We start from the raw sequence: 23,169 nt of genomic DNA on the forward strand, positions 1-23,169 counted from the left end.
TTCCCAGGAGGCATTTACCTAGGAGTGGAATTGCTGGGTTGCAGGGTATGTTTATATTCTGCTTTATTGGATACTGCCAAACAGCTTTATGGTTTATAGTCCCATCAGCATTGTTGAATTGCTGCACATCCTGAGGCTTGGTGTTGTCAGATTTTAAAATTTCAGCCATTTTCATCATTATGTACTTTTATTTCATTGTAGTTTTAATTTGTATTTCCATGGTGATGCATGAAGTTGAACACCTTTTTATATGCTTATTAGCCATTTTTATATTCTGTTTGGGTGGCTGGTCTTTTTCTTCTCCCTTCAGAGACAGAGTCTTGCTCTGGTTGGGATGTGGTGATGCAATTAGAGCTCACTGCACCCTCGGACTCCTGGGGTCAAGCGATCCACCTGCTTTAGCCTCCGAAATAGCTGAGACTATAGGCGCACACCACCATGCCTAGCTAATTTTTTATTTTTATTTTTTAAACCAAGGAAGATGTTGAATTTTTTTTTGTAGTGACAGGGTCTTGGTATGTTGCCCAGGCTGTTCTCAAACTCCTGGGCTCAAGCGATCCTCCTGCCTCAGCTTCCCAAAGTGCTGGGATTACAGACATGAGCTACTGTGCACAGCCGTCTTATTAATTTGTAAGGAGTTCTTTATATGTTCTGAATCAGTCCTTTGGTAGATATATGTATTGCAAATATTTCCTTCTGTTTTGAGGCTTCCACTTTTCTTTTAATGCTTTAAAAATTTTTTTAAAAGCTTATTAACTATAATGAATAAAGCAACATGGCTGAATCTCACACACACTAGGGCAAGTGAAGTTAGACACTGTATTTGTGGATACATGGACAGTGATCCTCAGCCTTGTCATCATATTACCTGGAAACTTCATTGTCTTAAAGCTTAGTTAGACTTCTGTGTTTTTCAGTCCCTCTTAATTGAAAGTGTGGTTTGTTATATAGTTATGTGGCCTGAGGTTTGGATAAGGACAGAGTTCTTATCTTTTCTTTTTTTTTTTTTTTGAGACAGTCTCACTCTATCGTCTAGTCTGGAGGAGTGCAGCAGCACACTCTCAGCTCACTACAACCTCCGCCTCCCAGGTTCAAGCGATTTTCTTGCCTCGGCCCCCATAGTAGCTGGGATTACAGGCGTGAGCCATTGTACCGGCTATTATCTTTCCCTTTTGAATATTAAAAGCAATTCCAGGGTCTTAAGAATCTCAAGTTCTGTGGGTGTGTTTGTTCAGCACTCCATGGTGTGCTGAATATTCATAGATTTTACTAAGTAAGATGATGCAATGTCAGATATTGGAATCATATTTTTGCATTTTTTTCTCCTGAGAACTGTCTCCTCAGATCTTCAAGTTAAGGAATTTAGAAAATGAAGCTGATTTATCTAGCTTTAAATTGCATTGGATTGAACAGGTTAGTTGTGTCTTGTAGTGCGTAGACTACATGATTTTTGAGGTCTGTTTAATCATTCTGTTTTTCAGCTGGGTGCAATGTCTCACGTCTGTAATCCCAGCACTTTGGGAGGCCGAGGCAGGTGGATTACCTGAGGTCAGGGGTTTGAGACCTGTCTGGGCAATATGGTGAAACCCTGTTTCTACTAAAAATACAAAAATTAGCTGGGCGTGATGGTGTGCGCCTCTAGTTCCAGCTCTCGGGAGGCTGGGCAGGAGAATTGCTTGAACCTGGGAGGCAGAGGTTGTAGTGAGCCAAGATAGTGCCCCTGCACTCTAGCCTGGGTGACAGAACGATACTCCATCTCAAAAAGAGAAAAATAATAATTCTGTTTTTCCCCCTTTTTGTTTCAGCTTTATAAATAGCAGTCCAGGGCAACAGTACTTGATAAAAAGGTATTTTGTTTGTTTTGGTTTGTTATGGTCAGCTCTACAAAGATGCATGTGACCTTAAAAATATTTAGAAATGTTATAATACTACAGACAGGCCGGGCGTGGTGGCTCATGCTTGTAATCCCAGCACTTTGGGAGGCTGAGGCAGGCGGATCACCTGAGGTCGGGAGTTCAAGACCAGCCTGACCAACATGGAGAAACCTCGTCTCTACTAAAAATAAAAAATTAGCCGGGCGTGGTGGCACATGCCTGTAATCTCAGCTACTAGGGAGGCTGAGGCAGGAGAATCACTTGAACCTGGGAGGCAGAGGTTGCGGTGAGCCAAGATCACGCCATTGTACTCCAGCCTGGGCAACAAGAGCGAAACTCTGTTTTAAAAAAAAAAAAAAAGAAATATTATAATACTACAGACATTTTTCTCTAATGTCTAGTTTAAAAGCAACTGTTTACCTTAGAAAGGCTGGTTTGCCTCTTCTAGAACAAAGATAAGACTTGTGAAAGTTATACAGCTATTGTGTTTTAGTGAAATTTATTGTGCACTTAACCAGGTTTTTTTCTAATTTTATTTCAGGTTATACCTTATTGGTGTGGATGTTGTTGTCTAAATTTCGGTAGCCATGGCACAACAATATAGTAAGTACTATGCCATACTTCCTATGACCTACCTGCTTTACAAAGTGTTGATTTTCTGTGTTTAAATTTCTGATTAGTGAAATGAAAACATAGAAACAAAATTTTAAAAAATCTACTTTTCTCAAAGAGATGAATTCATTTGTTATCTGCTTTTTGAATCTATAGCTTTATATACAAATACAGTGTAATAGTGATTTATTTCGTATTCTGATACAGTATTGCTCAGGCTATTCTCTGTAAATAGTACTGACTGAACATTAGGGTTGGATCCGTATCATGCATCCCATCTATTCCTCATGTTATGGGGTTGAAGAACTGACTGCAGCTCGCCCTGATTGGGAGCAATCTCATTTCTGCCTTGTCCATGATTGACTCATGAACTCTGGCTACATCAGTGAGTGCTGAGTGTTACGTGGCCAGGAGGATGGTTTCAGAGATGGTCCTGTAATGCTTTTCTACCCAGCGTGGCCAATGTGGGTTTGCCTGGAGCTTCTGGCAGAAGGTCTCTCATGGTTAGGACAGAGCTGCCTCTTTCTTCTGGATGTTGTTGTGTGCTGGTGTGAGGTCTTGTGTAGCTGCAGCGTTCTGGCTTCCGGACTGAGTGAGAAGCCACACAGGGTGGAGGACGGAGTCCAGAATCGCAAGGAAACCAGCCCTGAAGCTTGCCCTTTCTCTGACGTCCAAGCATTTGAGCCAATACATTTCCTTTTTATTTAAGCCAGTTTGAGTTAGGAGCCAAAACAGCCCAAGTGATTCACTTAATCTCCATTTTATTTTTAGTAATCCATTAGTTTCTCCCTGGGGAAATGTGGGAGTAATTGCAAAGCAAGGCAAAATAATACCATTAAATTAAACTGGCAGAGTGTGTTGGTGTTGACTGGCATACTCTTCACTCTTAACAGTTAGCAGGTAGTGATTTAGTATTCAAAGACATGAGAATAAAATATATCACTTTCAGATTCTCCCCCACCCCCCACCCCCCCAGAAGGTTTTGTGTCCTAATCAACCAACTTGTGCTGTGAATGCTAAAAAGGGTCTTGGATGCTGGCAAAATCATGCCTTTGTATAGGTAGATGCATATTTGGCAGTGCAGACTTGTTCTTTGTGTTTTCTTAGAACAGTCTATACCCTTCTAATTCCTTGTTTTCGTTCTTGAAAAATTAGTAGGAATATTTCAAATATAAAAAGCATATAAGGTATAACACAAATATCCTTACTCCAGCTCCTTTTTGATTAGCAGAAAAACAAAATCCATGTTACCTCTCCTCAACACTCTATAGAGAAATCGAATGTTTACCAATTCCATTGAACATTAAAAAACCCAGGATATTTCTCCCTAACAGCAGTTCCCTTTCTCTATCCCCAAGAAGCCACTATCCTGGTTTTGGTCTTTATTATTCCCATGCATTTGTTTGTGCTCTTCCCACATAGTGTATTGTATGATTTTTGGATGCTTTTTAACTTGGAGTAAATGTAGATGCTATGTGCATTTATTACTCAAAATCATAAGGGAGTTTAGAATAAATTGAGGATCACTGAAAGAGGCTATAAATCTGTTCTTAGGTACTTGTGAAAAGATCTATTATTAGGTATCCTAGTGATCTGTGGTAGAATGTTTTAGATTTTGAATGGTCGATGAGTTTGAACCAACATGCTGATAGCTTTCTGTCTTATCTACTAATACGAAGCACTTTTCTCTGGTAATTGGCCTACCATTGAGTCCACTCTCAGTATCTACTTCTACACTCCTGTGCGGGTGTGGAATGTGCAGGATACTTACAGATCAATTGTGTCATTAATGAGCTTTTCAGAGTGTGTTGGTCGCTGTTTCATTTAAATAGCTCTGTTCATTCTGTAGTCCAAATGATGCTTCTGGCATCATTTTTCTGCATTGTGAGAATTCGCCATTATGCCTACAAAATTTACTTCTTTTTTTTTTTTTTTTTTTTTTCCTAAATTTGTCAGTTTGTCACTATGTTACTTTGTACTGGTAGCAGTAGTATAGAAGAGGGATCTACTCCTAAGAACTGGCTGTCAGGTTGCACCTCGAAATAGTACTGTACATCAGTCAACTGGGAGTCTCCTTGGAAATCTTTGTTGTGCCCTTACGTCCTTTGTGACCCAATATTGGGTCTTAGGGATCATTTTGTATCTTGTTCTTGTGTGAAATGTATCTTTTTTTTGTTGGCTTTTGCTTTTGTTTTTGTTGTTTTGTTTTTTGAGACAGGGTCTCACTCTGTTGCCCAGGCGGGAGTACAGTGGTACAATCTCAGCTCATTGCAGCCTCGACCTCCTGGGCTCAAGTGATCCTCCCACCTCAGCCTCCCAATTAGCTGGGAATACAGGTATGATGAACCACCAAGTTTGGGTAATCTTTTGTATTTTTTGTCCGCCTCAGCCTCCAAGAGTGCTAGAATTACAAATGTGAGCCACCATGCCTGGCCTGAAATGAATCTTAAGTCATTTAAATTTTGCATTCAAAAAACTAATTCCCTTACTATTGGGGGAGTCATATTACCCTTTGCTCTTGTTTGGAGTGTTGCCTCCATGAAACTGAATACTCAGTTCCATTCAAAAATCATTAATCCTTTCAACTTGGGAACCTAATTACTGATAAAGTATCAGAGAAAAATTTACAACAATATAATTTCTGGTTTTTTTTTTTTTTCTGGGTGGCATTTTTACTTAAATGTTTAACATTTGAAAAAAGTGAACTCAAAAAATTTTTTCCCCTTTAATTTATACATATTATATCCATGTCACAGGAAGGAAAACATTAACATCTTTTGTTGAAATTGTTTGACGATCTTACACTTTGTGAATGCATTTGTTGTTGTGTAATATGTTTTGTGTGCATTTTCTTTTTTAAAAAATCTGCGTGTTATAGTTAGGTTTTAAGGGGAAAAGCCTATTGAAAATTTTCTTTGAAAAATCAATTTGGTGAACTGATATTACTCTTTTTTGTTTGTTGCTTGTGGAATGGAGTCTTCTTCTTTCTTATATATGAAAGGACTTGTATATATATTAAAGGCATACAAAAGGACTTGTGTAAATATGAAAAGTGGTACAAAAACTTGGCTTGTTTTTGTACCACCAGATGAAATGCTGCCTTTGTGGGGAACGGCCCCCTGGGCCGAGGGAGCTTCTAGACACTGACTCAGATCTGTAATTAGGTCTTGCTCTCCGCACCCTTGTTGACTTGAAAGCACTGGCCATAGACCATTTAGTCTGGAAAAGCAATACTACATGAATCATCTAAATTGGCACAAATTATCCAGAATGCTACTAAATGTTTTCTGCTCTTCTGTGATTGAGAGAATTAGAAAAGGAGACTTGTTCTTTAAAAGTATTATAGAGGGTACATACACAATGATGAAAGTAAATTTTTTTTCCCTGGATAGAATGAAAAGCAGTGGAATATTTGACATTTGTAAGCAGTTCTGATCTCATGGGTCAGTTTTAGGAGATTCCTCCATGATTCCCATACTATTTTCCTTTGTGAGAAGGTAGGAAGTGTGGCCTGTCTTCCAGCTCCCATTTATTTCTCCACTCAGACCTTTTAGACCTGTCTTGCCGTCTGCAGCCTCTGCTTAACCTCTACAGGGTGGTGGAGGCAGGGGAAATCCTGGAAGTGTATATTGTATCTGTTTCGCTTCCTCCTAACTAGTCTCACAAATCAGTATCTCAGTATTTAGAATGGAAATTTGATAACTCCTCTCTTCCCTTTCTCAAAATGTTGGGTGGGTAGACTTATTGAGACCTGTTAGGTACCTGGCAATGAAGTGGGTGAAAGTCATTTTTTTGATGTGTTTGCTAAGTAGTAAGTTGACAGTGTTTCAATTTATTTTTAAAAAATCAAAAGTTTTCTTTGTCTCAATTTACTTTATAACAAGACTTTAAAATAATTATATTCTAAAGTTGAAGGCATTTATAAGTCACTTAGGAATAGACATAAAATGAAGACTTTTCCTAGACAGAGTACCCTTTTTCATTTTTTTCTGATAATTTATTAGGAGTCTTTACCAGCACTTCTCTCCCAGCACTGTGTCTGCTCTAAATTTAGAGAAAAAGGACAAGCAAATTTATTCATTCAGCAGCAAAAAGGCCAAATTTTCAACTTGTAATGTGAGTTGGCTTTTTAATATGTGAATAAACCCTTATTTTCATGTTGGAATATATGTGAGCAGGCATCTCAGAGGAATGCGTCTTTGGCAGTAAGTAGAAGAAAGCCACAACTCACTATGTAATTTTGTGTCATGAAGGCATAACTGCCATTTTGTGTCTGCGGTTGTATGTGCACATGCTTGTGATTCAGGTTGTCTTTGTTAGTATAGGGCATTGCTATTTGTCAGACCTTGCCACTTTCATTTTGGAGTTGTTGAAAATCACATATTCAAATTATAAAGTTGTTAGAACATATGCTGAGTTAAATTGAAAGACTTTAGAGTGAGTTTCTAAAAAACTGATTGGTAAAACATTTCATCAATCAGTACCCTTGATAAAATTCCTTATTAGGTGGGTAGGTGAATATTTTTTCCCTAATATAAATTACAAAAACCTTCATGTTAGGGATTTAGGCTGTGTTTATAAACAGTGCCAGTTTGGCTGAGTGCTGTGACTCATGCCTGTAATCCCAGTACTTTGGGAGGCCGAGGTGGGAGGATTGCTTGGAGGCCAGGAGTTTGAGACCAGCCTGGGCAATATAGTGAGACCCCGTCTCTACAAAAAATAAAAATAAGAAAAGAGTGCTAGTTCACTAAGAGTTGTGATCCTGTTTGTCACAGACCTTGCTTAGTACCCAGTTAACCTTTCACTTAATCTCTTTTGGCAATTGTAAGCCAAGAGACCATGCCTTAGTACCAAAAACAAATCACCCAACCTCATTACCCTTGGTTTGCATTTGTATAAATAATTGGGTCATTAGCCAATATGTAAATGGAGGGGCATGAAAGGTTGACCTTAGTGGGAATTTAACAATACTTTATGGCTTCTAGATTAACTCGGGTAAATTATTTATTTATGGCAGCAAATATCTTTTGTTTGTGGGTGCAGTGCTGTAAGACCTCAATCAAGACTTCTAGAGTTCTTAATGGGTAGGAAAATATCTAAAGGAGTTTTATGCATGGTTATATCTTATTCGATCTAGTAACAGATGCTTTCCCAATTTTGTGAATGAATGGTAATCCCTGATGAAAGCTTCCCAACCTCATTTTTAAAAAAAAATTCCTTCTCAAACCAATTGAATAAAATTAGTCTGGCCTATGGAGTTAGGTGCCCCCTTTGTAAAATGGAAAGCTTTACTAAACAGTGTGTGCAGAGAGACCATCTGTCTCTATTTCTATCTGAATATTTGGCTCCTTCCCTAAATTTGATGGTATCCCCATTGTATTACTATGCAGTGGCCTCAATTTAAAGATGGAGAAGCCAATGTACATTCATCTGTTCTGCATGTGTATAGAGTCTGTTGATCGTAAAGATTTAGGCCAAGATCCAGCATTCATTGTTACTATAATTTGATCCTTAAGTTGTATTTTGATGATCACTTGGAATAACATTCAGTTGTATTCGTTCAGAGCATCAAGGAAAATCTCATTTAATACGCTATTCTCAACAAATGTTAAAAATAACTGTTACAAAAATAATACATACTAGTAAAAAAGTAGAAAATGCAGATAAACATAAAGACAAAAATGAAAACCATCTGTAATTTTACCATCCAGAAGTGGCCATTACTAACATAGGCTAATAATAGGTTCTCACAGAACACAGAGCACACCATTGAGAAGGGGCAGCGGGACCCTATGCCAATGATTAATAAGGGACTGGCTGGAGATGATGACAGCTAGAAACTCTTAAATACCTATGTATGGTGTGTGTTAGACTTAGTGTCTTCTAAACTGGAAGTATTTATTAGCTGTGTTCATTTTATTTAAGATAAAAGAAAGCGCCTCTTGAAGGAGTAACCGCCCTATTCTGGTTGACTTTTGTTTCCATTGATTTTTTAGGAAGTGTTTTTCTTATGCAGGGCATGTTTCTCTATGTAAGCATGAATTTTCCTCTTGATTCTTAAGTGAAGGGATAATATAAAATGAGCTGCTATATAGAAAGAGTAGAATAATAACATACTTTTAAAAGGAATGCCTTCTGCTCCTCTGGTGGAAAGATAGTAAAGTCAAGTCACCAGAAGCTGCATGTGGTTATTATCAAGGGATGACTGAATGTCAGAATCCCTCCTACCCTCCTAGGTTTTTTTTTTTTTTTTTCCCCCCTTTTTCTTTTCTTTTGAGACAGAGTCTTGTTCTGTCACCCAGGCTGGTGTGCAGTGGCACAGTCTCAGCTCACTGCAACCTCCGCCTCCCAGGTTCAAGCAGTTCTCCTGCCTCAGCCTCCCGAGTAGCTGGGATGACAGGCATGCACCACCAGACCCAGCTAATTTTTTTTTTTTAGTAGACAAGGGGTTTTACCATGTTGACCAGGCTGTTTTCAAACTCCTGGCCTCAAGTGACCTGCCCATCTGGGCCTCACAAAATGCTCGGATTACAGGCATGGGCCACTGCACCTGGTCCCTCTTAGATTTTTAAAAATGGTTTTTAACATAGTGTATCTGTCCTCTGGTACATCCTATCTGATGTCCCTCTTCTTCTGTCTGTTGCCTCGCCATCCTACGGCAGCTTCGTGTAACTTAACAATGCTACATTGTAAAATCTAAGGAATTCTGTGCTAAGATCTCTGATTATTCCACTAACATTCTCTCATCCTTCAATTTACAGTAGCTTTCAAAAAAAAAAAAAAAAAAAAAGAGTCTGGCTTTCAAATCATTACACTACAAAGGTTTATGTAAGGAACAGTCATCTCCCTGGATATGAAAGTAGTTGTCCTTTGTGCTGTTTTGATGGCTTCCGAGTGCTTGTTTGTTGGTTTCCTTCTCTGATGCTCAGGATAACTTAGTATGCCACAACCCTCTTAACTTCCAATGGGCTTCTTTTAAGTGTCTATGCTTAACAGAAGCTTTCTCTATGAGCAATAATGTACTTCAACCAGTTGGTCAGTGATGATCCCCACAGTTTGTTGTCTTGAAGCCATTGTGGTATAAACAGAGCAAATGATGAGAGCTTTCTCCTCTGCCCTATCTTCCAAGTAAAGAGTGTAAAAGTTGTTTTAAAGGAAGTCTGCATTTTGTGGTATCATTCAGTTTTGGAACAGTGTCTATTTAGATTTTAGCTTGGAATTCTTTTGGAAACTCCACCCCTGGAAGAAAACGATTTTTAAAAGAATGTGTTTCAGCAGCTGTTAATGTCAGCAGCAAGAACATAGCACTGTCTTGGAAGATCTTTTGGTTATACAACAGTAGCTTGCTGGATTTCACTTCTGCAGTTGCAGTCCCTTCCATTGAGAGACTGATTTAAATTAGGCGAATATTGCCAAGTTTTAAATTATAATGTTGTATTGTTGGAAAATGCTCAAATTTTGATTCTCTGGTATTATAATGTGTTTTTAATTTTAAGCATCACATTGAGATTTTAGCATTTAAATATCTGAAGGAAGCGATACGCAAATTTTAACTTGTTAAAAAATATTAATACGTAGCAGTTGTTTCTTTCTTGCCTGTTTTTCTTTTATGGGATATTTAGATTTTGTATGGTCATATGTAGTAGTTCTGAACTCTTGTCTTTTTATGCACAATGTTAGGGTTGTGCATGGGTTGGTTTTCTTGCACAGCTCTCATTAGATTTATTTCAGTTACCTATTCTCAGCCCTAATGGTAGTGACATCCCTGTTTATTTACTTCTTGGATTCTTACCAAGTTACGACATGATCTCTTTATCCTTGGGCTACTGATTCTATTAAGTTTACTATTTCTTTTATTTATTTACTTATTTTTTTGAGACAGAGTCTAGCTCTGTTGCCCGGAGTGCAGTGGCGCGATTGATTTTGGCTCACTGCAACCTCCACTTCTTGGGTTCAAACGGTTCTCCCACCTCCGCCTCTCTAGTAGCTGGGATTACAGGCGTGTGCCACCAGGCCTGGCTAATTTTTGGTATTTCTTTTAGTAGAGACAGGGTTTCACCATATTGGCCAGACTGGTCTTGAACTCCTGCCCTCAGGTGATCCAGCCACCTCAGCCTCCCAAAGTGCTGAGATCACAGGCATGAGCCACCAATCCTGGCTAAGTTTACTACTTCTACACAAAGACAGATTGATAGGTTTTTGTTTTAGATGAGCAATTCCAGTGTACTCTCTTTTCAGAGGATTTAGATACAGTATTTTCAGTTGGCCTCCCATTCCTCCTTCTCATTCCTTCAGAGTGGGCGAGTGGGCTATCTTTTTTCCCCTGCATCTTCATTTCCTTTTCTCTCTCTCTCTCTCTTTTTTTTTTTTTCCCTTGAGAGAGAAGTTTTACTTTCTTCTAAGTGGAGGATGGTAGTAAAAATCAAGTTCAGGTAAAGAATGAAGTTGTGGGCCAGATTTGGGAAGAAAATGAGAGAGAAAAAGAGTTCAGGTGAGGAATTTGTAGTCTTAAAAAGTAAAATCTGCCACTGTTCCTTTAGCTGTTTCTGTGTGACCCTGAATTGTACCAGGTAACTGCCATTTTCTCATCAGGGTCTGAGGATGGTGTTTGAGCAATAGCTAGCTTGTCAGTGTTTGTTTTTATAATATATAGTCAGTTAAGAGTTTGACTGACTTGCTGATTTGTTAACTGCAGGGAGAAAAAAAGGCTCACTCTCCTTTCTAATTTCCTACCAGATGAATTCCTCCTTCATCAGTTCTGTGAAGAGGCTATGAAATAATTTGAAGAGTTTTTATTTTTAATAATTGAATCTTCTTCTGTACTGTTATACACTAAGATCTCCCTTTTTCTCAAAAGGAATGAGAAGTTATTTTCCCTTCAGGTTTTAAGGTAAGAATTGGTCCCAGCGAGGTGATTTCTAACTATTCTTACTTTTTTTTTTTTTCAGTCTTCCATAAATTAGCTGAAATAAAATTTTGTTCTGAAATTTTACCAAATTCTTTGAGATTCTTGGAGTCCTCTAGAGGTGGTATGGAGCCACAGCTTGGAATAATTGCTTTAGGAATAATCCTTCCACCTGGTACACAGGGACATCATCCTTTGTAAGGAAGGCGGTTAAATGTGTGTAGTCTGGCAGATTGGGATCTAGACTCCTGAGTGTGTCTCTTCTGCCTTCTTTAGTTTGCTCTTTCAGATCTCTCTGTCCTTATTGCCAAGTCAGGTCTCTAAGCTTCATTGTCAAGTTCAATGTCTTCCTAAGGTTGTAATAGAGGCAGGGTCTTGGTGCTTTTTGGAGTTTGTGTCTGTTTTCTGGTGTTTGCTGGATACAAGATGGCAGAGTAGTACCATTTCTGTTGCAGTGCTTGATAAATGACCGAAGAAAGGAAAAAGGAGAGAAAGAAACAAAGAAAATCTGATTTCTTAAGTAGTTACAGTCTGTTCTTCAGACTCTTTTTAGTTTGTTTTGATGGTGTTTATTAAATGTGCACATCATTAACTGCAGTCATGCAGGGTTGCTTTCAAATCTGGGAGAACAGTGGTCTACAAAGTAGCTTCTTAGTATTTCTTAACTGTTTTTCAGCACAAGGGAAGATGCACTCATTTTGATTTCCTTAGTTTTTTCCTCCAAGAGCAGAGAGCTGCATTGTTTTTCCTGTGGCCTTTATAAAGCCATGTGGTCTGTTTGGAGGACAGTCAGTGCACATCCCATTCAAGGATGCTCTCTACAGTCCTTCCTGCTCCTTGGCCCGTTTTCCAAAATGAGGTAATGAATACAAAAACACTCTCTCATAAGCTGTAGAAGTGTCAGAAATGGAGGAGGATATTGTCTTTACTATATTATTCTTTGCTTGTGTGGCCTAGTGTAAATATTCTCTATTCACTACATGCTCTCCATTGGTGAAATGGCTGCTTTTGACAATACTGTTTCCAGAGAATAGCTATTTCTCGATTAGGCCAGCTTGGAACTTTTACAATGGAAAACTATTTGCACATTGAACAAATATGACATATATTGCATTAAAATGAGTTGCTGGTATTTCATAATATTTACAGGTTGAAGAATCACTGCCCTTTATATGTGGCAGTAAATTTCTTTTGGCAGTGACCATGAAGTTCTTGGCCACATGAAAAATAACTGACCAGAGAGTCTGAATCTAACTTCCTATTCAGAGAGGACTATTTCTCTGACAGATGGATTTTGTAGCCTTTGTCGAGCTTTTATATAGAATAATGCTTTTTGTTTTGTGATTTAACTCATTGCCCTCAGGCTTTTCAATTTGTATGTGTTGATCTGAAAAGCTCTTCTCATGGAGAGATGTGTGACCTGGACTACAGGAAATATAATTTGCAGGAAGAGTTGGGGAGGGGGGCATTTCCTTCCTCGATCTCCCAAAATAGCCAAGTAATTAAATCTATTACTGTAGCTAGAAAGCAGAACTATTGTCTGTATCGTCAGCAACACCCTAAGGGTGAAGAGAAGCTGCCTCTGTGCAAGACATTATCTGAGCAGGCGCCTCATCCAGTGGGACGATGCCATCCACATTTGGAAGCAGGCTGAGAAATGCTTCGGCATTGGCAGCAACTCCTCATCAGAAATGCTCTCTCGCATTTTGTAGTAAACCTATGTTGACTCTGGTGGGGAGCTCTAAAAATACCTTATCATGGAGATTTGACATTTCTTATAGCAGCTGATAGTTTACATTGACAAGCCCCTTGGAATTGTTTCAGAACACTAATAGCTTGCTGTCAGCAGCTAGTTCCTCTGAGGGGAAGAGCTGGGCTGATCCTGCCTCTGTTGTAAGACTGCCTGATTAGAGGGACATTTCTGAGTTCATGTCCGTTCCTTCATTTCCAGTACATACTGAAATCAAAATACCATGAAAGGCTGATAGAACTGATTCACAGAATTTGTTTTTAGGAATTTTGGATTTTTTAAAGTACAGCTAGGCCTGGTGGTGGCTCATATCTGTAATCCCAGCACCTTGGGAGACTGAGGTGGGAGGATTGTTTGAGGCCAGGAGCTCAAGAGCAGTCTGGGCAATATAACAAGACTGCATCTCTACGAAAAGTAAAATTTAAAAAATTTTAAAACTAAATAAAAAGTGCTGTGTTATAGCTAGGACAAACAAAAAAAAGGTTGTGTCATTTAACTTGGAAGTGATGTCTTTGCTAAATGAGAAAAAGAATACAGTGACAAGGGAAATACTTTCAATCTGCTGAAAACATTCTGACTCTTGTTAGAACAGAATTTTCCTCCTCCAAGAGAGATGGTTATTTAGACATGACATTGTTTGAAATTAGGGCAAAATCATGTAGTGTTTTAAAAAAGTACTCAAATATACAGTGAAAAGAAAGTCAAGCTGTAACACATTAATCAGAACTTATTCATGCTGGCTGGGCAGGGTGGCTTAGGCCTGTAATTCCATCACTTTGGGAGGTCCAAGCGGGTGGATTGCCTGAGGTCAGGAGTTTGAGACCAGCCTGGCCAACATGGTACCCCAGCTCTACTAAAAAGAAAAAAAATTAGCCAGGTGTGGTGGCGCACACCTGTAGTCTCAGCTACTCGGGAGGCTGAAGCGGGAGAATTGCTTGAACTCGGGAGGTGGAGGTTGCAGTAAGCCAAGATTCTTCAGCCTGGGCGACAGAGCGAGACTCCATCTTTAAAAAAAAAAAAAAAAAGAAGAAGAACTTATTTATGCTATATGGAAGGTAATTTTTTCTCTCTCCTTCTGGTGAGAATAATTTGCTGCTCCATGTGAGGTGAGTTAGTTCCTTTATTGGATCATTTATTAAATGTTAAGTTCTGCCTATAGATGAATACATTAACCAAGAGGGCATGTTTCATTTTTAGAATAATTGACTAATGTAAGGATTCTAATGTTTATTATATCTATAACAATTCCACTTTAACGATAAGTAAATAAAGGCCCAAATGCCTAGTTACTTGTTAAAAGTAGCAAAACAAGTCATTCAAAGAGCAAGAAACAGATGGGCCAGTGCATGTTTCTTTCTGTAAAAGTTAATCTCAGCCGGAAGTGGCAGCTCATGCCTATAATCCCAGCACTTTGGGAGGCCAAGGTGAGAGGACTGCTTGAGCCCAGGAGTTTGAGACCACCCTGGGTAACATAGACCCTATCACTACATAAATAAGAATTAAAAAATAAAAATTAGCCAGGCATTTTGGCACACACCTGTAGTCCTAGCTGCTTGGGAAGCTGAAGCAGGAGGATTACTTGAGTCTAGAAGGTCAAGGCTGCAGTGAGCTATAATTATGCTACTGCATTCCAGCCTGGGTGACAGCGTGAAACTCTGTCTTGGACAACAGCAACAGAAACATTAAGGTATGTTGAGACAATGCATACATCATTCAAAACAGAGATTCTAGTGCCAGTTATTCTCTCATTATTTTTAGATAAGTATTGTAGCCATTGCACAGTAATAGCTCAAGGCTCCCCCTTCCATATATTTCCCATTGGGTGGCACAAAGGAATTGTAAAACACCTAAGGATCAGTAATAACTTACTGACTTTGGGGTTAAGAGACAGGAAGAAATCAGTGGCACGACCATGGATCCAACCTGCTAGAGAATGGACTTACTTCCCAGTCCCACAACTCCTTATTTCTATATTTTTATTTTTTTAGAAACAGGGTCTTACTCTATCACCCAGCCTGGAGTACAGTGCACAGTCGTAGTTCACTGGTAGCCTTGAACTCCTGGGCTCCAGCTCAAGCTGTCCTCCCCACTCAGTCTCCCAAGTAGTTAGGCGTGCACCACCATGCCTAGCTTTCTTCTTCTTCTTCCTTCTTCCTTTTTTTTTTTTTTTCAGAGATAGAGTCTTGCTATGTTGCCCAGGCTGGTGTGGAATTCCTAGGATCAAGCAATCCTCCTTCCTGCCTTGGCCCAAAGGGATTACAGGCATGATCCACTGTGCCCTGCCCCTTCATTTCTTCTGTGTTCCATTCTTAACTTTATATGTTTCTCAACTTTTATGAAGTCCTACTCTTCTCTGTAGCAAACCTCTTTGTTCTGTCTTTGCCAGTCCCTCTCTTCTCTGGTATGTGAATTCTCTAATTGTGTCATTCCACTTACTCCTCCTTCCTCATCTCTTCATGCTTTTTCTTTGTCTGTAAATCTTCTCTGGCTCTTTCCTGTCCTCTCCAGCAGCCACTGCCCCACGCACTCTCAGATCTTTTCCATTCTCTCTCTTCTTGCTTCCAGTATATCACAAAAAGTGAAGGAGTGGGAGAATTACCCCATCACTCTTTTTTATCTTTATTCTTAATTCTTAAAAGTTCTTTTTAAATTTGGGTATTATATATATCCAATAAAATGCAAAGATCTTAGTTGTCCTTTAAGATTTGGGTTTCTGATTATTGGCTGTTAGGAATAAGATTGCTATAACATTCTTGTACAAGTCATTTTGTTGACATGGAATTTCATTTTTCTTGGGCGATACCTAGGAATAGAATAAGTGGGTCATAGGATAGCTGTATATTTTACTATGTAAGAAACTGCCCAACTGTTTTTCTGAAATGATTGTGCCATGTTATAATTGCACCAGCAATTCATGAGGGTTCCAGTTGCTCCGCATTTCTTACCAGTATTTGGTATTATCAGTTTTTAAACAAACTTTTAGCTCTTCTGCTGGGTGTTTAATAGTATCTCATTATGATTTTAATTTGCTATTTCCTGATGACTGATTTTGAGCATCTTTTTATGTGCTGATTGGCCATTCATGTGGTCAGGAACTTTTTTTTTTTTTTTTTTTTTTGCAGAGTGTCTTTTGCAAGTCTTGACTGTTTTTCTAAATGATCTTTGTTGTCTTTTAATTGCTGATTTGTAAGATTATATATGTATTCTAGATATGATTTCTTTGTCAGATATGTATATTATGAATACTTTTCCTTGTCTGTAGCTTGCCTATTCATTTTCTTAACGATGTCTCTTGATGAATAAAAAGTTTAATAAGTCCAATTTCTTGAGTTTTTTTCATGGTTAACGCTGTACCATGTGTTACCTAAGAAATCTGCTTAGCCAATATTGGGAAGATATTTTCCTGTGTTTACTTGCAGAAGCCTTAGGGTTTTGTCTTTTACTTTTAGGTTGATAAACCATCTCTAATTTTTTTTTGAGTGTGAAATGAAATAACTGTTAAGGTTTACTTGCACTGTTTTCCTGTTTCTATCTAGTACCATTTATTGATAATACTGTTCTTTTCCCATTGAGCTGAGTTAGTTCTTGGTTGAAAATCAGTCGACTATATGTGTGAGTCTCATCTGTTCCACTGGTCTCTTTGTTCTTAAGTCAATTATATACTGTCTTGAATACTGTAGCTTTATAAAGGCTTCAAATCAGGTAATTAAGTTCTCTAACTTTATATTTTTTTTAATTTTTATTTTTAGAGATGTGCAGTGGTATGATCATAGTTCACTGCAGCTGTGATGAATCCCTGGCATCGAGTGATCTATCTGCCTCAGCCTCCCAAGTGTCTAGGACTACAAATACACACCACCATGCCCAGTTAATTTTTATTTTTGTAGAGGTGCAGTCTCACTATGTTGCCCAGGCTGGTCTCAAACTTGTGGACTCAAGCAGTCCTCCTGCCTTGGCTCCCCAAAGTGCTAGGATTATAGGCATGAGACACTGCACCCAGCCTCATTCTTGCCTTTTAATTGCTTTGTGTATTATAGATCCTTTGAATATCCCTGTAAATTTTAGAATTGTTTGTCATTAAAAAAATAAATAAAAGCCAATTAGATTTTGACTGGGATTTCATTGAGTCTGTTTTTCAGTCTGTGGAGAATAGACATTTTAATAATACTGAGTATTCCATTCACGAACCTCTTCACTTCTCAGCAGTGTTGTCTAGTTTCAATATAGATGTTTTGTACATCTTTCATTAGATACAGATTTTCATTAGATATACTGGATTTTTTGTGATCCTTTAAGTAGTGTATTTCAAATTCCGTTTTGTTGTTCACTTGCTAGTACACAGACATAACAATTGATGTTTGTGTATTGACCTGATATCCTGCAAACCTCCTAAATTCAGTTGCTAGTTCTAATTGTGTATGTGTGTGTGTATGTAGGTAATTGTCATATGTGATCATGATTGATTCTGTTAATAATGACAGTTTTATCTGTTCCTTTTCCATCTTTATACATTTTAAAACTCCTTTTTCTGGCCCATCGAACTAGCTAGAACTTGCCGTGGAGTGTTAAGTAGGAGTAGTGAAAATGGACATCTTGCATTATTCCTGATCTTAAGAAAAAGGTATTCATTGTTTCACTGTTAAGTCTCATATTTGGCTGGGTATGGTGGTGCATGCCTGTAATCCTAGCACTTTAGGAGGCTGAGGTGGGAGAATTGCCTGAGTCCAGAAATTTAAGACCAGCCTGGGCAACACAGTGAGAACCCATCTCTACAAAAAATAAAAAATTAGCCAGGATTGGTAGCACATGGCTGTAGTTCCAGGCTGTTGCAAAAGGTGAGCCCGGCAGTTCGAGGCTGCAGTGAGCTGGGATTGTGCCACTGCATTCCAGCCTGGGAAACCGAGCAAGACCCTGTCTTAGGAAAAAAAAAAAGAGAGAGAGAGAAAAAGTCTCATACTTAGGTTTTTTACACTGTGGCTTCTGCTCTTAAAGCCCTATGATTTTGTGAGCTCCTATTTTTAAAGTTCACAATGTTCAATGTACATATTAAGCTTTCCTGTGTTTGTGATGTTACTGCGTTACTCCCATTTTTCTGTTTTCTGCCTCTTTTTCCAAGCAGTTACCTGTTGCTTTTTCCCCTTGGCTCTTCTACCTTTGCGAACATAGCTTCTTCTCTTTTACTCTCTTCTCTCTGTATTCTTTTTTCCTTTTCTTTCTTTTTCTTTTTTTTTTTTTTTTTTGAGATGGAGTCTCGCACTGTCTCCCAGGCTGGGGTGCAGGTACAGTGGCACAATCTCAGCTCACTGCAACCTCCGCCTTCCACGTTCCAGCGATTCTCCTGCCTCAGCCTTCTAAGTAGCTGGGATTACAGGTGCACGCCATCACGCCTGGCTAATTTTTGCATTTTTAGTAGAGATGGGGTTTCATTATGCTGGCCAGGCTTGTCTCGAACTCCTGACATCAGGTTATCTACTGTGCCCGGCCTGCATTCATTTACTTTTAATGAATTCCTTTTTTAATGAATTCTTATTTATCAAATATTTATTGAGCACGTACAATATGACTGTGTTGGTATCTGAAGCTATACAAGTTGATGAGACATGGCCTCTGTCCTAAAAGAGCTCACCGTAAAGCATGGAAAGTAATGGATGCTTCCTTGGACCTCTTTGGAAGGAATGGACATCTCACTTGATCTGGTGAGGGTCAGTGAAAAGGCCTACTGAAGGAGTTGATTGTACCACTTATTTTTGCTCCTTTTGTGCAGTCACCCAAGATTGAGGATCGGTTTTCTTTTTTTCCTCCACATGTGATTACACCTCTTCTCAATTGTTTTCATGCCACAATTTCCAAATCCAGCCAGAAGCGTAGTTGTCAGAACTATATTGTGGTGCTTATTGTCTTGTACCCTATGTAATTTTTGTGTAAAGAGCTCCCCTAATAGCTCTTTAGCTCTTGATGATAGTAACTTGTTTGTCTTGATTTTTAGAAATTCTATAGAATGTTATATGTGTTAGAAACTCAAATGTTTTTGAATGAATGAACTAATTGAATTAACTTTCATTTTTTTGTTCATATGTGTCTTATATTTCATTATTGGATAGATTCGTAAGATTCGTAACTTAATATGAAAATAACTTTTTTTTTTTTTTTGAGATGGAGTCTTGCTCTGTCGAGGCTGGAGTGCAGTGGCACGATCTCGGCTTACTGCAACCTCCACCTCCCAGGTTCAAGCGATTCCTCTGCCTCAGCCTCAAGTAGCTGGGATTACAAGTGTGCACCACTACACCCGGCAAATTTTTGTATTTTTAGTAGAGACAGGGTTTCACTGTGTTGACCAGGCTGGTCTCGAACTCCTTACCTCAGGTGATCCGTCCACGTTGGCCTCCCAAAGTGCTGGGATTACAGGCATGAGCCACTGTGCCTGACCTGAAAATAGTTTTGGATTGTATTAATTTTCTAGAATAATTATTTTGTTCAAATAATAATTATTTTGTTCAACTATTCCTTTGGGTGGCTTCTTTCCTTCCACGCTGCTGGACAGTAGGATGACTCTCTAACTTGCTGCTCTACCCAGAGCAGAACCTTTCCTTAAATAACAAATGCTGGTGAGCTGCGCTTCAAGATTCCTGTCTTGGGCTTTTCATTCCATTTCTTCACCCAAACCGATATCTGTTGCTTCATTTTTGTTTGCCATGGTGAAACCCCATCTCTAGTAAAAATACAACAACCAGCTGAGCGCAGGTGGCACACGACAGTAGTCCCAACTACTTGGGAGGCTGAGGCACGAGAATCACTTGCCTCTCTTATTCAGTAGCTCTGCTTATTCTTGTAAAGCCGTAATGGTATCACAGGATAGATTTTATTTTTCAGCAGGTACCAACTAGTGATTATTTTCAGATAATTCAATTATAAAACCATGAACAATGCCTTATTGCAAACGTAATGGTTATGTGAGGCATTGTTTAGTGATTTCATTGGAATGAAGGTGAAACAAAGGCATTTACATTTTTTTCAAATTGAATTATGTATTTCTTTCAGGCAAACGTGTGCTACTTAGTATCCATTAAATATGGGGGCATATAGCTTAATTTTGCTTAAGTGTAAGGTCAGAAGTCTTTAAACTCAACTATGTAATGAAGTCTGCTGTCAGCGTTTTATTTACTAAATTTTTATCATTTACAAAATTTGAAATAACTTTGAAAGATAAATTGTCTTTTATCACCAGGAGATTTTTTTTTATTTATATCCTTGTGGGGAGGAGTGTGGTGATCATATTTAGATATCAGATAAAATCAGTGTACATGAATATGTTACATGTGCCTTAAAAATGTGGTTATCAACTTTGAATCAACAGAAAAGTGTTTTAAGTGTAATTTACATTAGGATGTTTACATTTCTAATATTCTTAAGAAAGTAAATGTGGTATTTAGTATAAAAATGAAATGAGGCCGGATGTGGTGACTCACACCTGTAATCTCAGCACTTTGGGAGGCTGAGGCGGGCGGATCGCTTGAGGCCAGGAGTTCCAGACCAGCTTGGGCAACATGGTGAAACCCCATCTCTAGTAAAAATACAACACCCAGCTGAGTGCAGGTGGCACACGCCAGTAGTCCCAACTACTTGGGAGGCTGAGGCACAAGAATTTCTTGAACCTGAGAGGCAGAGGTTGCAGTGAGCTGGGATGGCTCCACTGTACTCCAGCCTAGAGACTGTCTCCAAAAAAAAAAAAAAAAAAAAAGTGAAATGAAAAGGCATGCTTATATGGTGAGATATAGCTTAAAGTTTATTTGACCATGAGCAATTAAGCCTTATCAATTCAGAGGTTACTATTAATTGTTTATAATTTTAAACCCAAGTCTGCTTTTTCTGTTTTCCTTACATATGATTAAAATGCTTCACTTTTATTAAACTTAATAAGAGTTTAAAATAGTTCAGCATTTAAGTGGTTTTAAGTGCTGGAGAAAGATTTGGAATGCATTTTTCAAGGGTGACCTTGGTGGCTCCCTTGGCCTTCCAGGGGGCCCACAGTGACAGGTCCATTTATCAGTAGATCGGGATTACTAGGTGTAATTTATTCCCATTAATTGCCTGTCTCTGGAATTCTACCTTCTCATTCACCTCATCATCTAGGGGAGAGACTACTTTTTTTTTTTCTTTTTTAAATGCCGAGATTTCTTGTTCTCCCTAGCCATGATGCTTGCCCTCACAGAGAAGGAGCTGTCCCATATGTGAACCAAGTAATTCTGCTGACAGCCGTTCCAAGTCCCAGGATCTCTTTTGATTATTTCTGATGTTTTATTTATTCTCTTGTTATTTCTGCCTAGATTGGCCAGAAAGAGTTCAATTTGAAGGTCAGCTGCAAACATTTCGTATTTTTAATCACAAGTTGGCCAATTGGGAGGTTTCTAACCAGTTCCTTGAAATAGGTCACCAGACACATTGTACGAATCCCAGAGTTTAATGGGCCATCTGTTGGGTCACTCTGGTAATTGTTCCTTTTTATAAATTCCAGTGTACCCAGTTAAGTTGAAGCAAAGGTTGTTAGACTCTTAATGTGCTGAGCAGTGGGACCCTCTCAACTGAAACTTGCCCTCAGAGAGTTTTTGTTGACTCCATTTCTTCTGTATTTCTTCCTCAATAGTGAGAGTTTGGTTTTTTTTATTGTGGAAGTTGACGGTCATGCTTGCTGAAGATAATTAGAAAAGGGGGGAAGTAGTACTGCTTGGTAATAGGAAAAATGAGGCCAATCATTTGGCTGTAGCAAAAGTGGGATTTCTTTGCAAAAAAGCTTTGGACAAGGCGAAGGGAGCTGGGTGCGGTGGCTCACATCTGTGATCCCAACACTTTAGGAGGCAGAGGCAGGAGGATCACTTGAAGCCAAGACTTGGAAACCACAGCGAGACCCTGTATCTACAAAAAAATTTCAAAAAAATTAGCCAGGGTGGTGGTGCGTGTACTTGTAGTCCCAGGTACTTGGGAGGTTGAGGTGAAAGGATCACTTGACCCCAGGAGTTTGTTGCAGTGAGTTGTGATCACGCCACTGCACTGCAGCCTGAGTGACAGAGTGAGACACTGTCTCAAAAAAAAAAAATTTTTTTTAAGTTTAAAAAAGCCAAAAGGAAATGATGGACAATAAACTTGTTCCATGCAGCTGGGTTTCTCTGTGACTCTTAGGAGAGGACCTCAGAAAAGGTATAGTGTGTAGTAGTCTAGAGCTGAAGTTATAAGCAAAGCAGTTTGTTAGCTCACTGAAAACATCTGAAATGTGCATTTTACTTGGTGTTTCTGATTTTCTGGTAAGCTCTGGAAAGTGAGAGTCAAAACATGGAGTCCCAAGTCTGAAGGGCAGTGAGTGTGTTGATGGAGAACCAGACTGAGGCAGATGTCTTTCAGTATATTATCTGTGAAAAAGAGAAAGACAGGTCCATTCTGGGCTGGTTTCTCTTCTCTCTCAAAGCGATGTTATCTAGTTGCATGACTTGAAATATTCTCTGTATGCTTCTCTTTTTCCTAACTCTGCTTATCCAGCTCTTCAGACTTGTATTTCCAATTGCTTTTCTGATATTTCCAACTTTATGTCCAATAGACATCACTAATTTAACATGGTCAGCGAAGAACTGTGATCAGTCCCAGCACTTAGGGAGGCTGAAGCAGAAGGATTGCTTGAGCCCAGGAGTTTGAGACCAGCCTGAGCAACAAAGCGAGATTCTATCTACAAAAAATAAAGATTAGCTGGGCATGGTAGCATGTACCTGTAGTCCCAGCTACAGCTAGTTCCAGCTAGTGCCCGGGTCATTTCCCTTTCCTCTCCAGCCACATTGGCCTTTTTTACCTTGGACACGCTGTTTGTTCATATCCTAGGGTCTTTCCACTTGGTCTTCCCTCTGCCTGGAACATTCATGCCTTGTGTAGCTGATTCCTTTATGATATTTAGTCATTTAGTCATATCATCTTAAATGACTTCTTTGCAAAGAGGCCTTCCTTGACCAAATCAGTTGAGGCTGATGTGGGGGGATTGTTTGATCCCA

General features: G+C 39.0%; 1 protein-coding gene across 24 annotated transcripts in view; it reads left to right on the forward strand.

The window, feature by feature from the left end:
• Positions 1-23,169, forward strand: part of SIPA1L1 (signal induced proliferation associated 1 like 1) — a 411,542-nt gene that overhangs the window by 195,084 nt on the left and 193,289 nt on the right. For 22 of the 24 annotated variants that reach the window (XM_054530289.2, XM_063715614.1, XM_063715628.1 and 19 more), the window contains one exon: positions 2,416-2,477. The gene's annotated coding sequence lies outside the window, so the exon portion shown is untranslated. Of the gene's footprint in view, positions 1-1,741; positions 1,848-2,415; positions 2,478-23,169 lie in introns of those variants that run through there. The other 2 variants (XM_063715622.1, XM_063715625.1) reach the window with 1 other exon arrangement.

Source organism: Pongo abelii, chromosome 15, assembly GCF_028885655.2.
Source record: "Pongo abelii isolate AG06213 chromosome 15, NHGRI_mPonAbe1-v2.0_pri, whole genome shotgun sequence".
Lineage (NCBI taxonomy): Eukaryota > Metazoa > Chordata > Mammalia > Primates > Hominidae > Pongo > Pongo abelii.